The sequence below is a fragment of the Dipodomys ordii genome, unplaced genomic scaffold (genome assembly GCF_000151885.1).
Source record: "Dipodomys ordii isolate 6190 unplaced genomic scaffold, Dord_2.0 Scaffold86, whole genome shotgun sequence".
Classification (NCBI taxonomy): domain Eukaryota; kingdom Metazoa; phylum Chordata; class Mammalia; order Rodentia; family Heteromyidae; genus Dipodomys; species Dipodomys ordii.
Genome location: NW_012267302.1, coordinates 5,319,679 through 5,332,258, shown reverse-complemented (window position 1 = coordinate 5,332,258; position 12,580 = coordinate 5,319,679). Strand labels below are relative to the sequence as shown.

General features: G+C 42.9%; 1 protein-coding gene across 1 annotated transcript in view; it reads left to right on the top strand.

Annotated features, from left to right (window-relative positions):
* The window catches only part of Kcnma1 (potassium channel, calcium activated large conductance subfamily M alpha, member 1), a 697,588-nt gene that overhangs the window by 484,589 nt on the left and 200,419 nt on the right, over positions 1-12,580 (top strand). The gene's annotated exons all lie outside the window — the stretch shown is intronic.

The following is a 12,580-nucleotide window of genomic DNA, read 5'->3' as shown; positions in this document are numbered from 1 at the left end:
TCCACCATGGTGGTTTTGGGCCAGTTTTTAAATGACTTGGCATTTAAAAGGGGCTGTGTTCTACCAGAAAATGCTTATTTCTTTACCCAAACTCATTGAATCCGTCCACCTCCTCCCCCACCCCCACCCCCCTGGCTCCCACGGTCCATGCTTGCATTTAAAGAGAGTTAACAGGAATCATGCCTTCATGTTCATCCATGACCCATACATTTCTTGACTGCTCACCACCAGGCAGATGGATTCCTGCACCTCATAAAACCTGCCAACCATGCCATAGCTTGCTCTCTGTCTTCCAGCTCCATGCAATACTATTTGACCACATAAGTGGTTAGAAAGTTCAGCCTCACAGCTTGTTTAAGCCTCCTCTGGCTCCCCAAGTTGAGAGCCTTCCTGTAACACCATTTCCATGTCTTCTCTTTCTGAGAAGACCTGGCTGCCAGCACTCAGGAACAGGATCGGGTGATTCATGTGGTGTTGACTTGGGCCAATACCACAGGCCCCCTTTCCCTTCCTGTTTACGTGCATCTCCAGCACCACTCACTCTCACTTCTCCTCGGGCTGGGAGGGGCCTGACTGCTCTTGTGAGGCATGTTTCCTCTAGGATGTCATTTACGATTTCTCTATCTCAGGCATCACTCTGGTTGAAATGTGACCAAAGCTTTGCATTTTACACAAATCTTTGATCCCTGTCAAGTAAGCCAGTCAGCTCACTCGCTTTTGTGGCCCACGTGTCTCCCCAGCAATGTCTTCAGATTCTGAGATTTTAAAAAGCCATAAATTAGCAAATCATCAACATATCGCCAGGAAGGATCATCTGGTAGCGATTCTCGTCAGAAGGAAACATGGGCCCCAATAACTGATCTTCACAGAGATATGAAGAACTGTAGACAGACAGATACAGTAAATAGGAAGACAAATAGATAATTCAAGCTGACAGGCCAGCTTGGACTGATTAGGCATTCTGCTTTGATTAGCATTAAACTTTTGGGGAACGGAGGGAAAAAAAAGGAGATTGCCCTAATACTTTGGGAAAATGACCCCTTGACTACTTCTGAAATTCGGCACTGAGAAGCAGATTCCAAAAGCACTTGTCATCTGATTCTGTATCACAAAATGCAATGTGCCAGGTATTCTTTTCCAAAGACAGGGGGTCTTGGTGGGTGTGGATGGGGGTACTTCTTCCCTTGGCATCTGTTTCAGATTCATCTAAGCCACATCTTCGGTCCCTTTCAAACTTGAAGCTCTATTAAAAGAGACTTGGATGCATATTAAATCAATTTCCTGATCATGCTGATGGAATGAAGATTTGCCCCCGTCCCCACCCCCACGTTCCTGCCGTCTCTCTTCCTTTCCACACACTTATCAAAATGTTCAGCTATTGTTCTGAAAACAAGAATAGAAATGTAGGTGGGAGATGAACTGTGTACCTAAAAAAAAATCACATTTTTTTTTGCTCTCAAATATTCTTTCTTTCATTACCAAAAAGCACCCCACCAAACCTAAATTTTGATGATGACTTGGCTAATTATAATCCCTGAAGAATTTTTCTGTTCGGCTTCACACTTGATGGAGCGAGTGCTTACTGGGTAGATTTAGCATCCCAGGCACAAATGTAAGCATCCGAGACTAAGCTGCCCCGTGCTTTCTGTCTTCCTGCTATGTCATTCATTCTGATAGAAGTCTTGCCAGGGCTGTGACAAGCAGTTCCTCTTAGATTTGGGGTTCACCCTACAGTTGCTGTCATCATACTCTGAAAATAAACCAGAAAACTTTCTAACTGGCCAAGTCTACTGTCTCGTTTTATTAAAATATGATAGAAGCCGATGCAGCGTGAAAGTCGTAGAAATCTGATTCTGTTGCTGTCAGGACTGAGCAGCCACATCTAGTTCTGGTATTACACAACCATGGCTTGAACCCTCACAACGATGAGGGCCGCTCCAAATGTAGGCAGCGTTTGTCAGAAAAAGTGATCTCCATGTCCCCCCCGCCCTGCTTTTCTGAGAAAGAGATATAGGGGCAGATCAGAGATTTGATGCATACCCATCTTTGAGAGAGGTTTTATAACCTTGGTCATTGTCTTATTTACACATGCCAGGGAGGATAAAGAACAGATTTAGAAAATACTCATCCTAGCACCTTGCCTCAACCAATAATTAGTTGAACCCCTACGGTGTGCCAGGCACTGTGCTGGGCTTCAAGGTTAAGAGGTTGAACATGGAAATTTGATTCTTGCTCTCTTGGAGACTGAGACTTCCACCAATCTGAGCCACCCAAGGAGCTAGTGAGTGAATTAGGAGCTTGATTACATAGGAGCATCCTCCCAGTATATGCACTTTGACAGGAATTTTGTCCAATAAAACCATGAAGGTGTGAAATAATCATGAAAGCCGGGAGTACATTATCGAGAATGTTCCTGAAAAGCATGTGATAATTCATATCGCTGAATGGACCCAGAGCAGCAACATCAGACAGGGGCAACATCAGAGTGCCTTAAAATCATAGGCCCCAAAAAACTCTTGGGTAGACCTAGGGAAAGAAAGATGCAGAGGGGTTTGAGAAGGTAGGGGAACAGCCGATGCTACCCTGAAGTCTGTTCCTTTCCACACCCCACAAATGTCCTACTGTGGCGTACCATGTTTCAGCAGCCTTTGAACATGTGACTCCTTCCAATTTTTGATGCTTCTAAGTTCTACTCTGTCTACTGAGATTTTTTTCTTTTTCTTTTTTGGTACTGGGGATCGAACCCGGGACGTGGTACTTGCTAGGCAAGCGCTTTGCCACTGAGCTACATCCCAGCCCTACTGAGACTTTTTCAAGAGCACATGGTCCCCAATCAGTGATGGATTGATATCCAACAAGCCCATTAGAGATTAGAAATGCTGTAGGCAAAAAATGACACATCTCCTACACTCATCACAAAATCATTTTAGCAAAATGCCCTTTTCATTTTACAAAACCTTGTGCTTGCTCTCTCTCTCTCTTCAGCCATACCTTCAGCCCTATTTGCTTTCCTTGGTTATTTTTGTTTTTGTCCAAGCTAGCCTTACTCTGTGATCTTCCAACCTACAATTCCCAATGCAACTGAGACCAGCAATCCTAGCTTATTTGTTTTAATTGAGGTCTTACTATTTCTCCCCACCCCTTAACTTCCCAGGCTGGTCTTCAACTACAATTCTCTCAATCTCTGCCTCCAGAGTAACTGGGATTCTAGACATGAACTAACCTACTCAGCTATACAAAGCTTTATTTATAACAAAGTGGTGAATATTTCATATAATGTAACCGTGCACTCAAAATGATGAACAGAATGGTTGGAAAAGCACATTTTATTTTGCACCCCCATCACATGGGAAAAAAGTAGAGCCATCTTAAGTTGGGGACTCTGTATAGGTATGTTGAGTTGACACAGGGTGACTCTTCATGTTCAGCCAAGGCAACACCTAGAGTTTGTTTGGAGAGCAGGGGTGGATGTGGTGACTTGAATATCACTGCAGGAGGTGAGTTCCAACCACACATGTGCTCTGGGGCCATGAAGTAGGACTTACCAGATGTGTTAGGTACTAGAGATGATGGTCACTTCTCAAATCAAAATGCTTTGCACAGCACAGTTAAGAACTCTTTTTTTTTAAAGTATAGTCTCATTCTCCCTTTATTCCACCTTCATTCCCAAAGGGCAACTCAAATATGTATCTGCCTCAGCTTTCACATTTCTCAATCCCTACTTGTTGAGATGCAGTATTGTCTGGTAGATACAAGCAAACTTTTTTTGATTTGAGGTGAGAAAGGTGGCATTCAGGCCCCAGTTTTTGTGTAAGATCAGAGAATCATCTAGAGTTGAAAAAGTGACGTTAAGGGTAGCATGATTTATTTCAAAATGGCCAAAAGCAGAGTGCTGGTGGAGCAAGACCCCACTAAATCTACCAGTACAAGCATGTTCATTGCAGTATTATCTACCATAGTCAAGATATGGAATTAGCCCAGATGCCCCATAATAGATGAATGGATCAAGAAAATTATATATATATATATATGTATATATGTATATATATATATATATACAAATACATACACACACACACACATATATATATGTACATACATACACAAAGACACACAATGGAATTGTACTCATCTATCAGAAAGAATACTATTGTACTGTTTGTAAGGAAATGGAAAGATTTAGAAAAAATTATATTAAGCAAGGTAAGCCAGACCCAGAGAACTGTAGGTTACATGATTTCCCTCATTTGTGGTAGCTAGAAGGTACTTATAAATCTATAAGTAAACACACTGGGTGGTAAGCAAGGGGTTACAAATGAATTAACTAAAGTGTAATCGATGATGGAGAGCACAAATATTATAATTCTTTAGAAAGACAAAGCCAGAGCCCAACAAAATAAGAATCAGGAAATGGGTATTCACAAGAGGAGAGAGTGGAGCCAAGAGGAGAAAAGCAGTTGAATGCATGAAGAAATGGGGGAATGTAAGCAAAAATTCATGGTTTCTACCACAGAGTTGAGAAATAACCTGGAAGGCCTGGGTCTAAGAGGGGTGAAGATGTTGAAGTGGTGACGCAGATGAAGATGCATTGTGTTTTTAAATGGCAAAAAAATTCGTAACCTAAACTTTAGGTAAGGAAAGGAAAGGGGTGGGTTGAGAGGGGTGGGTGAAAATATTGAAAGGGGTGACATTGATCAAGATGCACTGTATTCATAAACTACTTCAGGGAATGGCAACTCATTTATGTATCTACTTAAAGATAAAAAAATATTTAAAAATGGCCACTGAGCTCAAAGTAATGGAATGCACAAAATGCAAAGAGGTGAGAGGGTTGGTGAGAGACCCCAGGAATCATGGACACAATGTGTGATGGCTTGGCAGTTATGGAATTGTGTACCTAAGGAGATTCTGTGGTAGGAAGGAAGCAAAGAAGGAAGAATGAGAAAGCAGCCCAAGGGTGGTGCTCCTAGTTGCTTCTTGGTCATTGTTTGCATTAAATGAGAAACTAAAGAAACAGTTAACAAAATCTACCATTTAGAGCTTTTTGGGTTTAAACAGAAGAAGCTCATTTGTGCCTTCTTAGACAGAAAGTAATTTTTGGTGGGTTCCTTATAGAATCCTTACAAGGAAGACCAAATAACAAGACCACATTGCCCCTTGAAAGCACCAGAGATGCCAGGAATCCAAAACTTGAGAACAGTACTATCGGGATTTTGCCATTAGGTTGATTCAATGATCACCGTGGCCTTAATGTCACATCATTCAAGATTTAAACCCCCTGACTTAGCCTTGTTTGGACATGGACACTTGATTAAAGTCCCCAAGACAATGTAATTAAAAGTGAGATATTGTTGACAGAAGGGAGAGGCAAAACCAGCCGAGGTCCCCCCCCCACAGAGCTTTTGAGCATTTATTAAGGCTTGGACCAAGCTTCATCGTAAGATACAAGCTACATATTTGTGTGGTGATGGCTCCTTCATGGTCTGTCTATAGTCAAGTATGTGAACTAATATGGAAACCTAGTTAAGATTTGTACTACAGATTCTTTGGGGTGTCTTAGGACCCACTTAACAATTGATAAGTTGTGCAGAAGCTCCAGGTCTGGTTAGGACCTCACAGTATATGTTACTGAATCTACCAGTAGTCGACACTCTGCCCTTGGGGCTCTGTTTTACAGTAGTACCTTTGCTACACTGTTGGGGTCCACTCACTCAGCCTTCTGCCCCTGCTTATAGAGACAGCAAAAAAGCCTGCCTTCTCCAGACTAGCTCTGTTGACAGCTGGATACCACAGTTACTGCTTTCTCTTCCTCACTAGGAGGGAGAATGAATTTCTGTCCCTTGTAATTAGCAAAGTAGTAGATACGGTCAAGGGTAGGAAATTATCACTGAACCTCTTTGGGCTCTTTCCTTCCTTCCTCCCTCCCTTCCTTCCTTGCTTCTTTCTTCCCTTCCTCCTTCCTTCCTTCTCTCCTCCTTCATTTGTGTTTTCTTTCTTCCTTCATTTGTTCCTTTTCCTCCTTCCCTCTCTCCCTTCTTTCTCCTTCCCTCTCTCTTCCTTCCTTAGCCCCATCCTTCTTTCTATCCTTCCTTTCCCTCCATTCCTCCCTCCCTCCCTTCATAGGGTCAGAGTTAGGCTTTGGAACTCCTTTGCAAAGTTGAAATAATGGAATAGGTTTGAGGTAGTAGAAATCAGCCAGTCTTGCAGCTAATGAACAGTTAAATGTCTTCTGTGCTTACCAAACCATAGATGTGTCTTAGCTAATCAGAGCCTAGTTTTGGGGGCCTGGAACTAGGTATTAGCATAGGGAACAAAGTTGAGCCCCATTGCCTGAGGTTAGTCTTTGCTGGTGACATCCCCTCCCCTTTGGGGACAGGCTGTCTGTGGAGGAGGAGGGAGGGAGGTGTGAATTAAATTTGCCTGCTGTCTCTTCTGTGGTGGGGCCATGAGCCATGAGCCTGCAGGAGAGAGGAAAGGAGCAGTGCTCCTAAAAGACAAGAAAGGGTGAACTGCACTAAGCAGCCAGAAGTAAGGCCTGCTCAGACCGAACATGAAGCCCACCTTACGGGAGTCTCACAGAGACACAGAGCCTTAAAGATACACCTGCAATCTAGGAGGGAAAACTGACCGCTGTGTGGCTGGGTCATTGGGTCTCTAACCACCCTGCTTCTTGTATGATAAAGTGTTATCCATTCCCCTTGATGAATATGTCTTCAAACCCTTTCCCCTCATGGCAGTGAGGGCACTGTGAGAGGTGGGACGAAGGAGGCATGATTAGAAGACTCAGCAGAAAGACAGAAGAGAGTTGAGCATATGTATTTGATATAAATATTATAGTTTTACAGAGACATCTAGATCAATATATGCCACATTTCATCTACCCCTTTGACAAAGTGAGCACAATGTATTCAGAGAAAGCTGTATAGGATTTTCAATTTACTCTCTATGATTTATTGTGACAGGATAGCTATGGGTTTTTTAAGTTCTTTATACTTGTTCCAGTAAAAATGGATATAGTATCTTTAAAAATAAACAGCCCAGAGCTGTGCATTTTACATTGTCTTCCTGGAGCAAGGCTCTGCTAAGGAGAGATCTAAGATGTCCCCTCCTTCCTGTGGCCTGATTGAAGTCAGATTGCCGCTGTCCTTCCTTCACCTTTGGGTGGGGTGGGGGGTACCGGGGGGTGCTGGGGGCTGCAAACAAGGAAATCACTTAGGAAGCAATTGCTGACATCTAGACATGATAAAATGATGGCACGAAGAAGAGCAAGGACAGAGCTGGAACCCAGTGGGAGAACTCAGCAGTCCAGATTCCTTTCCCTGGCACCAGCTACTCCCTCTCTTTAAAATCATCAAAGCGGGGGAGGAGAGAGAGGTGAGAGATCTGCCCACCTAGGACACCCCCCACATCACTGGACCTCAGTTTCTCCATTAAACGAATACAAGCAAATATAGCGAATATAAACAAATATAGGCTAAGCATTTGCTGATGGCATTCTGACACTAAGATATCCCTATCATGATCTTACTGTCACAGTTCCTCTTTTCAAAAGCCAGCAGCTCTAAGAACCACTTCCTAATCCTTTTTAAAGATATTTTTAAAGTGTGCAGGCTTTCCCTCTTTTGGAGCTAAACTCATGCTCACTGGCTCTCTGGATGCATCAGTCACTGCAGCCTTCTGGTGGCTGCCAACTCATCCTTCTGTTTTGCCTTCTGCCCTAAGTGTATCCTAAAAGCGATTTGCCCAACTGAGATCTCGAACTGGAGTTCTGCCTCAACCAAGCACGTAGGCTTTCCTAGCCGACCGTGAGGAGAAGTAGAATGACAGGAAAATGTGTGGTGCTATACCTGAAAGGTGAAAATGGTTGATGATAGAAAAGCCATGACTATTTAGTGAGGATCAGCCCAGGAAAGAAGGGAGTGGCGATTTCCTGGTGAACCCTAATAGTTGGGCATTATTTTTATGCTATCATATCATACTCCATATGATGCCATGTCCGTTCTGTGATCCACATGTGGTACCCACTTCTAATTAACCCTGTGTGAGGGACCCATTCTGAATTCCATGCACATCTTATTCCTTTCCAGAAAGTATCATTTTGTCACTAAGATGCTTCCTTGTGCATCTGAGAATGGACCTTTTCATCTAAGCCATTACTATTAGTTTGTGTCTAATACCACCTTTGCCCAAGAAATATTTGTCCACAGAACTCAATGGAGTTTTAAAACTGGGAGATTGTAGGTAGAGTGCCCTGGGCTCAATCCCCAGCACTGAAGACAAAAAGTGACTCTGATCTGCTAAAGTTGCTGTGAAGTTATTTTAAAGTTCCTTTGAAAGTATTATATCTTTAGTGGCCATGACAGGGCACACCTGTGAGCCTAGCATTGAGAGACTGAGACAAGGGGGAAGTGTGAGTTCAAGGCCAGCCCAGGTTATATACCAAGACTGTCTTAAATAAGCAAACAAAATCAAAGTCCATACAATCAAGTCAATGTAAATCCAATTGACTTAGGTCTCTTGGCCATCTTCATAAACAGATTGCTCAAGCGTAGAAATCAGGCAGGAAGATTGCTGGGAGCTGACAATGTTCCCATGCAGAGCCACATAGAAACAGCTTTCTGTCCCTAAAAAACTTAGTTTTCCTGACTGTTTCCTGACTGTTCTCCACTGTTACAATCCTTTGGGGTCCGGCTGCTAAGGAAGTGTTGAGCTAGGCTGGACATAGAATAACTTAAAGAGATCTTTAGATTACTTTGAAGACTCTTGGCTTAATGAATTGAGTGACCAAAGTTAAAATTTGGTTTAGAGTTCCTGACTGGTACAATGGATGACTTATTTTTATTATTCAGACTTTTCTGCCTTGAGCCCTCTGGCCCAACTAACCAGATGCAGCCAGAATCGACTGATACTATACATACTGTGTTGTAAGTGAGGGTCATCTTTGCTCATCCCACCCCCTAAGGCCAGATAGTCTCCCCTGGACCACTGAGAACCCTTCCAGAACCAGCTCCCCCATATAGGGGCCTTGACCTGCCTGTCCAGGGGGAAGAGAAGCTGAAATATCTGCCATCGTCCCCTGCCAGCCTTATCTTAGAATTGGAATCCAAGGCCCATACATTATCCTGGGCCAGTCATGTTTATTTCCTCTGCTATGTCAGACAAGGCAAACTAAGGAAACTGAGGTTCAGAAAAGGTTATCTGAAAAGACAGAATGCACCTTTGTGCGTGCATGTAGATTGCACGGCATGTTGCATCTGCTGTATACTGGTGTACAAATGTCACATGACCTCAATCATTTTATGATACATACAGCGGGAAACCCCTTTTCTATTCCTCTCTTTAGCTCAGTCACCGTGACAACCTTGTGAATCAGGCTCCAGCCTCCAGCCCCTCAAAAGCTCTTATTTATTAGTTTTAAAATGTAACATTGGTACCCAAGACTAGTTACTAAGTGTCTGATATCAATGTATGAATCTCACTTCGTAGTTAGGTACATATCATGGAATCCAACACAGATCCTCTTGGATAAAGATCTTGCTGGCTTCTTCAAATCGTGTCTTGGAAAAATTATTGTTGTGTCCGGGCAGATAAGGCACTCTTGATCTCCACTTAGAATATTTTCAATCATATTTTGAATAATGGAGGATACAATAAAATTTGCTTTTCTTCTCCTTGCCATGATACCCTTCTTCAATCTAATGCCCCACTAGATTTTGCCACAGCACTAAGAATATTTCTGGAAAAAATGTCCCTATTTTCCACATATCCCTCACATCCCTCACATTCCTACAGGACCTCTGTCTCTTGCAGGGGCAGGGACTGGAGGGGCAGGTCTGACAGGGTGGATGCTGGTGAGAGAGGCTGTCTCTCCCTCTCCAGCCATCAATTCTGACTGCATTCAAACATTTTCAATATGTGGACTCCTTGATAACTTCCACTGTATGGAAACAAAATGGGAAATGATTATTGGCACAAAAGGGGGAGGCCGTAAATCTTCAAATCAGATACAGAACAGATTGGAACAATATGGGCTCTTCAAGGTTGCCATGATAATGTACCTAATAACTCTCCCTGGGCAAAAAGGCAATCTGCTTTCAATCAATCTTGCTTTTTTCCTGAGCAAAAATACCAATTATGTTGAAGGAAGATTTTTTTCTTCCTTTTTTGATAAGGACTGTTCTCCATCCCAGAAATCATGCTATAGCTAAAAGATATATATTTTTTCAATTGTCTAGAATAGTATTGGACAGCTAGCACCAAATGAAAAAAAAGTCAATCCTTTTATTTTCTTCTCTCCTTTCCTGCCAGCATTTGTCTACTTCTTAAGAGAAGTGAAAGCTAATTAAAGGCTTAAGGGGTAATATTGATTGCATTGGAATATATTTTATATGTACCCGGCACATTTTCAAGTAAGAGAACCCTGAGTTTTTTTCCCAAGGCTGAATAAATCAGCTGGGTGAGCATTTGATTCAAGGGTGAGGTACAGGGAAGGAGGGAGCTCATCTCCTCCCCATCTACTTCACACTTATCTGTCTTAGGATGAATGATTTCGGAAGAGCAAGTGGGGTTGCTGGCAGACATTCATTCACTTCTTTGTGTGCTGGATAAGAAGAATGAATCTTCCAGCATTGTTCCAGACCTATCATGGGCATGCACCCAGCTTTGAATAATAACTAGAAATATGTTAGTGTAGATCCTTGAACTTTTCAATGCCTGGTCCAGGAGGCTAGCTGGGCGTCAGTAACCTCTCAAGTCTTCGTGCATTAGATAGGAATAAGTAGCTTTCTCAGGATCCTGCACATCCTTGGTAACAGAGGGAAAACCATGTCTGACTTACTTTCCTTCAAGCCACGTTGTCGACTGTGAGGACAGCTGTCAGTGAAATTCATGTTAACATTGTTGGAAGTCTGCAGGGAAAATGTCTTCAGGGAGTGACACCAGGCAACTCCATTGTCATTTGTGGTGAGGTCAAGTGATGAGAATTTCCACAAGCAACATGGTGAAGATTTGATATAATAGAAAATGTATACAAGCACTCCAGGGCTGGTGGCTCATACCTGCAATCGTAGGAGGATTGCTTGCCATTTTAGCCCAACTCAGATAGGACAGCCTGCAAGATTCCATCTCAGTGGAAAGAACTGAGATGTGGTTCTGCATGCCTGTCAGTCCAGCTACCACCGGGAAATTTAAAAAAAAAAAGGCAGTCATGGTCCAGGAACACACTTGAGAAGGAAGTAAGGCACTTTTTCAAAAATAACCAGCACAAAATGGGCTGGAGACATAACCCAGTGGTAGAGCACCTGCCTACCGAATGTAAGACTTTGTGTTCAAGCCCCAGTATCACCAAAAATACTTATCTAATCTAAGTGTTGAGATTATATCACATCCTCTGTTGAAACAGTGTATTCTATAGTCTTCTACTAAGGGAGAAGTCAATGATATAGGCTTTAGGTGTGAAGTTTGGATAAGTAGCCAGGGAACCTTTGCTAATGTAGCAGATGCAGGCTAAGAGCAAAGTGACCAGGTTATGATATCTTTATGACATCTTTTGTGGAGTATCCCATTTATGGCCACTGCTTCCTTCGCCCTCGTGGCCATCTCTTTCCTGATCATTAAGTGCACCACTATAACAATAACAGTTCATAATGGTGATGTTAACTACCTCATGCATATTATTGATTTGCTCTTTATTCTGTACCCTCTCTCTCTCACCAATGAGTTTACTGCATTATTTTCACGTACTCAGTCAGGCACCAAATTACCTACCATGAAAGGGAAGACTCTTGTAATGGCATCTCATGGGATATCACCTAAGCCATCATCACTGCCACTATGAGCTGCCTCCAGCCAATGAGCTTTGTGCACAGAGCAATTATGAAGTGCAAGGGATCTGGCCCTTCTAGGTCTTAATCAGAAAATGGCTTCACTCTACAAAATCGGCTCCAGTTGCAAAGTAGAGCTAGAAATCCACCCTGTGTCACTACAGACTGAGGGGCCTAAGGAGATGAGTTAAGCCTTTTGCTCTATACAGTGGCTTTTGTTAGAAAGCTAGTATTGTTGCTAACTCCATAGCTAAATCTCAGCTTTTGTCTCAGAGGGCATTCTTGCATCCAACTGCTTTCTCCTAATTGGGCATCAGGAGGCAAATATAAATGGGCACAGGACAGCCTGGTACTGAGTTCACTTTAGTTCAGGAGGAGAAGGATGGTAAAGGAACTATTCATCTCAATAGTTCTGGACAAGAGGTTCATCTCCCCTGGAGACAGAAGTCTGCACCGTCCCAGAACAAAGCTAGCATTTCCAGCCTCCTGTCTTCCTAGCTTTTTCCTGCCTCTCAGGGGATCTGTTTAGCTCTCAAGGAAAATCCCAAGCACCCTCATTCAGTAGCCTCTGGAGCCAACTCAACCAGCAGCACCATCTCTGATTCTGTAGGCATCCCATACCCATTTAGCCCTGAGTAATGCTCACTTACTGTAAAGTGTTACATGGCCCCATTGTCAGAGAAGTTATGGTGGAAAAATGCAAAAATTTCCTTTTTACTGCTTATGGCCAGCCGAGCCTATAACTTGTCAAGCTGCAC